This window comes from Mastomys coucha, unplaced genomic scaffold, assembly GCF_008632895.1.
Source record: "Mastomys coucha isolate ucsf_1 unplaced genomic scaffold, UCSF_Mcou_1 pScaffold9, whole genome shotgun sequence".
Lineage (NCBI taxonomy): Eukaryota > Metazoa > Chordata > Mammalia > Rodentia > Muridae > Mastomys > Mastomys coucha.
The window spans coordinates 14165301-14171300 of NW_022196915.1; the positions used below are offsets into that span (position 1 = coordinate 14165301).

At 39.9% G+C, this 6000-nt stretch overlaps 1 protein-coding gene and 1 pseudogene across 19 annotated transcripts in view; both read left to right on the forward strand.

Annotated features, from left to right (window-relative positions):
- The window catches only part of Erc2 (ELKS/RAB6-interacting/CAST family member 2), an 865869-nt gene that overhangs the window by 69433 nt on the left and 790436 nt on the right, over nt 1-6000 (forward strand). The gene's annotated exons all lie outside the window — the stretch shown is intronic.
- The window catches only part of LOC116085116, a 31549-nt pseudogene continuing 25681 nt past the window's right edge, over nt 133-6000 (forward strand).

Genomic DNA, 6000 nt, shown 5'->3' on the forward strand with positions numbered 1-6000 from the left:
CTTCTCTGAAGAGGGTTGACAGATGCTCTGATCTAACCATATTGTAATAGACCATTAGTAATCACTTAACTTTGAATCTTCAGAGTATGTGTTCCATTTGGAATACTCTTTTATTCTAAATACGCGTGACACATGAAGGTAGTGATTCGGATCACTGGAGATTTGGAAACTCCATCAGACAATGAGAGGTTGAGTATGTAGTCTGGAGAGGTATGGACTTCTGAAATGACTAAACTCGGCTCTTTGAGTTTCTCCAGGAGATACTTCACTAACTTCAGAGTACACCGGTAATCTGTAGTCTTCTTAAGATGAAGAATGTGGTTTAGTGGGTGTACTGGCTGGTTTTGTGTGTCAACTTGACACAGGCTGGAGTTATCACAGAGAAGGGAGTTTCAGTTGGGGAAGTGCCTCCATGAGATCCAAATATTTGGACAAGAAAATCCAGGGGCATTTTCTCAATTGCCCCTTGTGGGTGGTGCCATCCCTGGGCTGAAAGTCTTGGGTTCTATAAGAGAGCAGGCTGAGTAAGCCAGGAGAAGCAAGCCAGTAAAGAACATCCCTCCATAGCCTCTGCATCAGCTCCTGCTTCCTGACCTGCTTGAGTTCCAGTCCTGACTTCCTCTGGTGATCAACAGCCATGTGGAAGTAAGCCAAATAAACCCTTTCCTCCCCAACTTGCTTCTTGGTCATGATGTTATGCAGGAATAGAAACCCTGACTAAGATAGTGGGGTTGGGCTGGGCTCATGATTCTGTATGTCTAACAAGTTTTTGGGTAGGGCTAATGCTGCTTGTCTATGGCCAACACTTGGGATGACAAGGCGCAGAGGAAGCTATGTTTATTGGAACACTGTAATGGCAGAGAGAGTCTACAAGGAAGGGTGTTGAAGGGGAGATAAGTATCAATCAGGACACAGAATAGTAATTTATGTTTGAAAATGACTTATACATGGCCATGCGTTGTGTTAGGGGGAGGCAAATATTTGGACAAGAAGATAGGAAATTTAGATATAAGTCTCTTGCAATTTGACTCTTTTTCATAGTGTGCAAATCAGTTTGTTCAGTCTGTTAAACCCAAGATTTGCCAGAGGAAACCTATTTTACTATTTTAGGCCAGATTTAAGCAAACTTTATTAAATATTAAATATTGACCAAGAGATGGACTCTGGTCAGGACCATTCCCTGGAGTTTCCTAGCTGTAACGGCCTTGAGCCACATGTTGCAGAGGCTTATAAGGACAAACATAGGTTATAGTCTATGTACTTTCCCATGAGGCTTTGTTATTTCCAAGAACTACAATTGCCAGTACTCCAGGAAGATATCTAATTCCTGGGCAGATGTGGGTTTACAGGTTAATTTTGGGCATACCAAGTCTCAGACTCTGAACTTAGGAAGTGAGGGTAACTTCTGCATAGTCTTTCACTTCACAAATCGGCTAGACCAAACATGGTTGGCAGTGGTGTAATTTAAAATTAACTGGGCTGTTGGGATGTATAAGTTCAAGCAGAGCTGGAAAAATTCTGTTTTCCAGGCAGTGTTTTACCTCTACACCCTTGGAACCAGTCTTGGAACTTGTTTGCTTTTTCTTGTTGTGGTTGCCAGAGGGAGAAAACCCAAAAGATGCAAGAAGGAAGTGTGTGTATGTGTGAGTGTGTGTGCATGTGAGTGTGTGTGTGCATGCGCGTGTATGTGTGCTTGCATGCGAGTGCACAAAGAAAGGTTAATATGGTTAATAAAAATGATTTACAAATGACTATTGAGGTTTCTCCTTAGTAGTCTTAAAGAAAAAGACTTTAGAATATTTTTTGTTGTTGTTGGTGGTGGTAGTGGTGGATTTTTTTTTTAAACATAACTTAAAATAAGACTATTCTCTTCTTTTGATAGCTGATTTTCTAATTACATTATCTAGCAGACTAAAGATTGTTCACAGAGTAATAAGCATTGTAGAAACAGGTATCAGCAAAGTTGTATATTAGTTTGTTAGCAGAAAGTAAGTTGGTTTTTAGAAGAGAAGTCTTGATATTGCTGGTTTGTAGAAAAATTAAATGTGTTTGAACTCACCTTAGCATTTCAATTTTAGTTTAATTTTTTATGTGCTAAAATTTTTATGGAGATTTGAACATGCAGAAGTGTAAACAGAAGCGATGACATCATCACCTTTTTCTAGTTCATCACATCACCTCTCTCTCCTCTGCCTATCTCAGATACTCTACTGATCAGATTGTGCATGGATATCTTGGTCTTTAAGAAAGTTCTGACTATAAGTGGAAAATTAGTGACATTAAAAAACAAACTTTAATTCAGGCAGTGCTCAAATTTCCCATTGTCTCCTAAGTGTAAAAGTGTGTGTGGTTTTATTTTTTTTTAAGTTTCATTTCTTTAAAACAATTAGTGTCACTCAGGATTCAGATAAGGACTACCTGTTGCGATTGGTTGGTGTTTTACACTGTATCCCCTGCCTCCATTTGTTATTTAGTTATTGAAGAACAGGGTTGTTTGTCCTGTGGAGTTTCCAGCAGCTTGGATTTTGTTGATTACATCCCTGCAGAGAGTTGGAAATCTTTCTCTGTACTTTGTGTTTCTGAAAATTGGTTGCTGAAATTAGAAGCTAGATAAGAATCGGGTTCCTTTGAGGTGGGGTGGTGATATGGCCAGTGTTTTACATTTTGGAAAGTTAATTCTGTGATAGTTCTCTTTCAGGTTAATAACATACTTTACTTGAATGAAAAAAAAATGTGCTTTGAGCCAAGGTTCTTGATCTCCTTGTTATAGAATGTGTGTGTAGCTATAGGATTGTTTATGTGAAAAATTCTGCACTGCTTCCATAGCATATGGGGGAAACAGATTATTCATAATTAGAAAAATATATTCATAATCAGGAAGAAAGTTTATGAGGATGCTCTAATTTGTTAGTTAAATTTTAACTTTTAAAACTCGTAGGTAGAGAATATGATGAAATAATTTGCTGGTGTAAATTCAGCTTGGTTCTCTACCCCAGCCATTGTCATTCCTTGTGAAGTGTCTGAACTGTTAAGGAGTTCTCAGGACTTTAGCACATTACTGACATTCCAAGCTTGTGTTCTGTACATGCACAGTAAACCAGAATGTTGTCAGGAGTTGTGTATTCTCAGCTTGTGTGAATCTGCATTGATCTGTGGGTAACATGGGAGTACACAGACTCTAGAGTGTAACCTGTGTGGAGATGTTGGCCTGCCACCTATATATCTATGACACTGAAAAATTCAGTTAATTTAAACATATGGCATAAATAGCATGATATTTAAAACCTTGTGAAACACTCTTTTGAGAAGGCACTTTGTCTGCCTGTGGTAAACATCATTTATGGGTAAGCATCATTGCTGTTACCTTATTACTGACTGTGTATCCACTTTGATATGTCCTGTAATGCAGTGGCATGGTCGTGGGAGTGAGTGCCTTAGTGGGGCCCATGCTGAGACATTCCCCTCTGAGGTATACTAGACCAGCCATATGATGGGTCTAGTATAAAATGAAGTTTATTTGGGGTAAGAGAAGGGGGTGTGAAGGGAGTAGAGGCAGAGAAAGAGGGGACAGAGAAGGAGAGAGAGAGAGAGAAAGAGAGAGAGAAAGAGAGAGAGAGAGAGAGAGAGAGAGAGAGAGAGAGAGAGAGAGAGAGAGAGAGAGAGAGAGGCCAAATAGTCCTTTTATAGCAAGTGAGGCTCTACCTGGCTGTTGCTAGGTAACTGTTGGGCAGAGCCTAGAAGAAATGCTTACACACTAGACACGGCCATGTTGGAAGGCATAAAAATTAGACTGAAAATTAGGAGATTTAAATTCTAAATCTGCTGTAGAAATGGCAGAATATTTTTAGAAAATATAAACATATATTTATGTTTACAATATATTTAAATATAACAGTTTAATTTGAATTTCAGATATGTGAGGGATATATATTTAATGTAAATTCATTGGTTCCCCCTTATCTATGTTCTTTTTCTTCCCAAGAACTGTTACCTTCAGTCAAGAGTGGGCTAACAATATTAGACAGGAACTTCCATAGATAGCCTTCAAGTGTTAAATTGCATACTGTCCTGAGAAACATGATAAAACCACCTCTTGGCCTGGATGGAATTTAAATTCTGCCCCCTTTGTTCAGTGTGTGTAGACTTCCTGTCTGTCGGCCACTTGGTAGAGCAGTTGGTATTTGACATATAATATTCAGCACTCTCTCTACTTTCAGGCATCTACTGGGGTCAACATAAGAATGACTATATGTTTTTAATATCATAGGTGACACAGAATAAAATCTGTTTCTGTAATTCTGAAATTCAAAATTTGTTGGTTTCTTTTTTCTTTTCTTATTTTGTTTGACTTGTCTCCTCTACTAGAAGTTGTTTTGTTTGTTTGTTTGTTTCTTTGCTTTGGCAAGAAATTTCACCTCCCTGTGGCCTTAATCGGCCCCTGTAAAGCGAGAGAATTGCATTAGGACTTGTCAGCTTCTTCTGTTCCTCTTCTAGTAACTAGACAAGGATTTTCCCAAATGCGTCCAGCGAGGCCGCTGCAGAAGGCTGCCCCTTTTGGCTTTGCTTCTGATGGAAACTGCATCCTTTCCAACTCTGTCTCCCCATAGACTACAGTAGCACAAATAACGCCTAGTTCATGATGGACACAGCTATACAGAATAAAAAATTAAAATTCACAATCTTCTTTGTGTGAAACTATGACCATGTTACTACGATATAACTAATAGGACGTCAGTGCAGATCACAAATCCAGCTCCGGGAAGCACACAAAGAAAGGGCGTGTCTTTCTTCTTTTGGTCCCCCTTTGTCTGGAATGTGGACATTGTGGTTTGGGTTGGAGTATCATCCTTGCACCACGGGGCCAATTTGGGAATAAGACAATGTGTGGTGGATCAGCAAGATGGCAGGGTACAGGCATCTGGTGTAGAGTATCAGAGTAACCCTGGACTGTGGTGTGTGTGTGTGTGTGTGTGTGTGTGTGTTAGAGTAAGACATTTTTATCTTATTGATTCCCTTGTTATGTGAGGCACAGTTAGATTTTATCCTAAATAATATAAAAATTAGATATCTCTATGTGGCCTACTGGTTAAAAAATTGTTCTGGTACAAGCAACCATAAAATGCAACATTGGTAACATTCTGATCTATATGCAAATAATAAGCAACTGAATGGTTACATAAAAGCAACAAAAGCTATTGAACAGAATATAAGCTACCACTTGTGTGATCATAGCAATGCATGTGTAGATGTGCACTTGCCTTCAAAAGAATAGCCAAGACAATATAAAGTTACTGCTGGTCACTAGGAATTACGTTTAAAACTTTATTTTTTGGGGGGTCGGAGGAAATGGGAGTTTCACTATGTTGCCTAGGATGGCTTTGAACCTCTCAGCTTAAACGATCTTCCTTCTTCAGTTTCATGAGTAGCTAGGTCTGTAGGTGCACACCATTATGCCCAGAACACATTAAACCATTTTTATCTGCCTGTCTGCACATGTGTATGTATGTATGATAGGGGCAATATGTGCCATGTCTCGTGTGTGGAGGTCTGACAACAACCAGGGGAGTTGATTCTCTCCTTCCATCATTTGGGTCCCTAGGATAAAACTCAGGTGATAAGGCTTGGCAACAATATGTTTTCCATCAAACCATCTCTTTGGCCTCAGCACATATCTTAAAACATGTGTGTGCACACAAGTATGTATACGTGTTCCCACTTGTGCATTTGTAGAGAGCAGAGGTTGGGTGTCTTCCTCTATTGCCCCCAATCTACTGATGTTGGATGTCTTCCTATATTGCCCCCAATCTACTCTTTCCAGACAAGGCCTCTCTCTCTCACTGAACCTGGAGATCACTATTTGAGCTAGACTGGAAGGCCAACAAGATCCCTGCTTCCCTAGCCGGGTGGTGGTGGCACACGCCTTTAATCCCAACACTTGGGAGGCAGACAGGCGGATTTCTGAGTTCGAGGCCAGCCTGGTCTACAGAGTGAGTTCCAGGA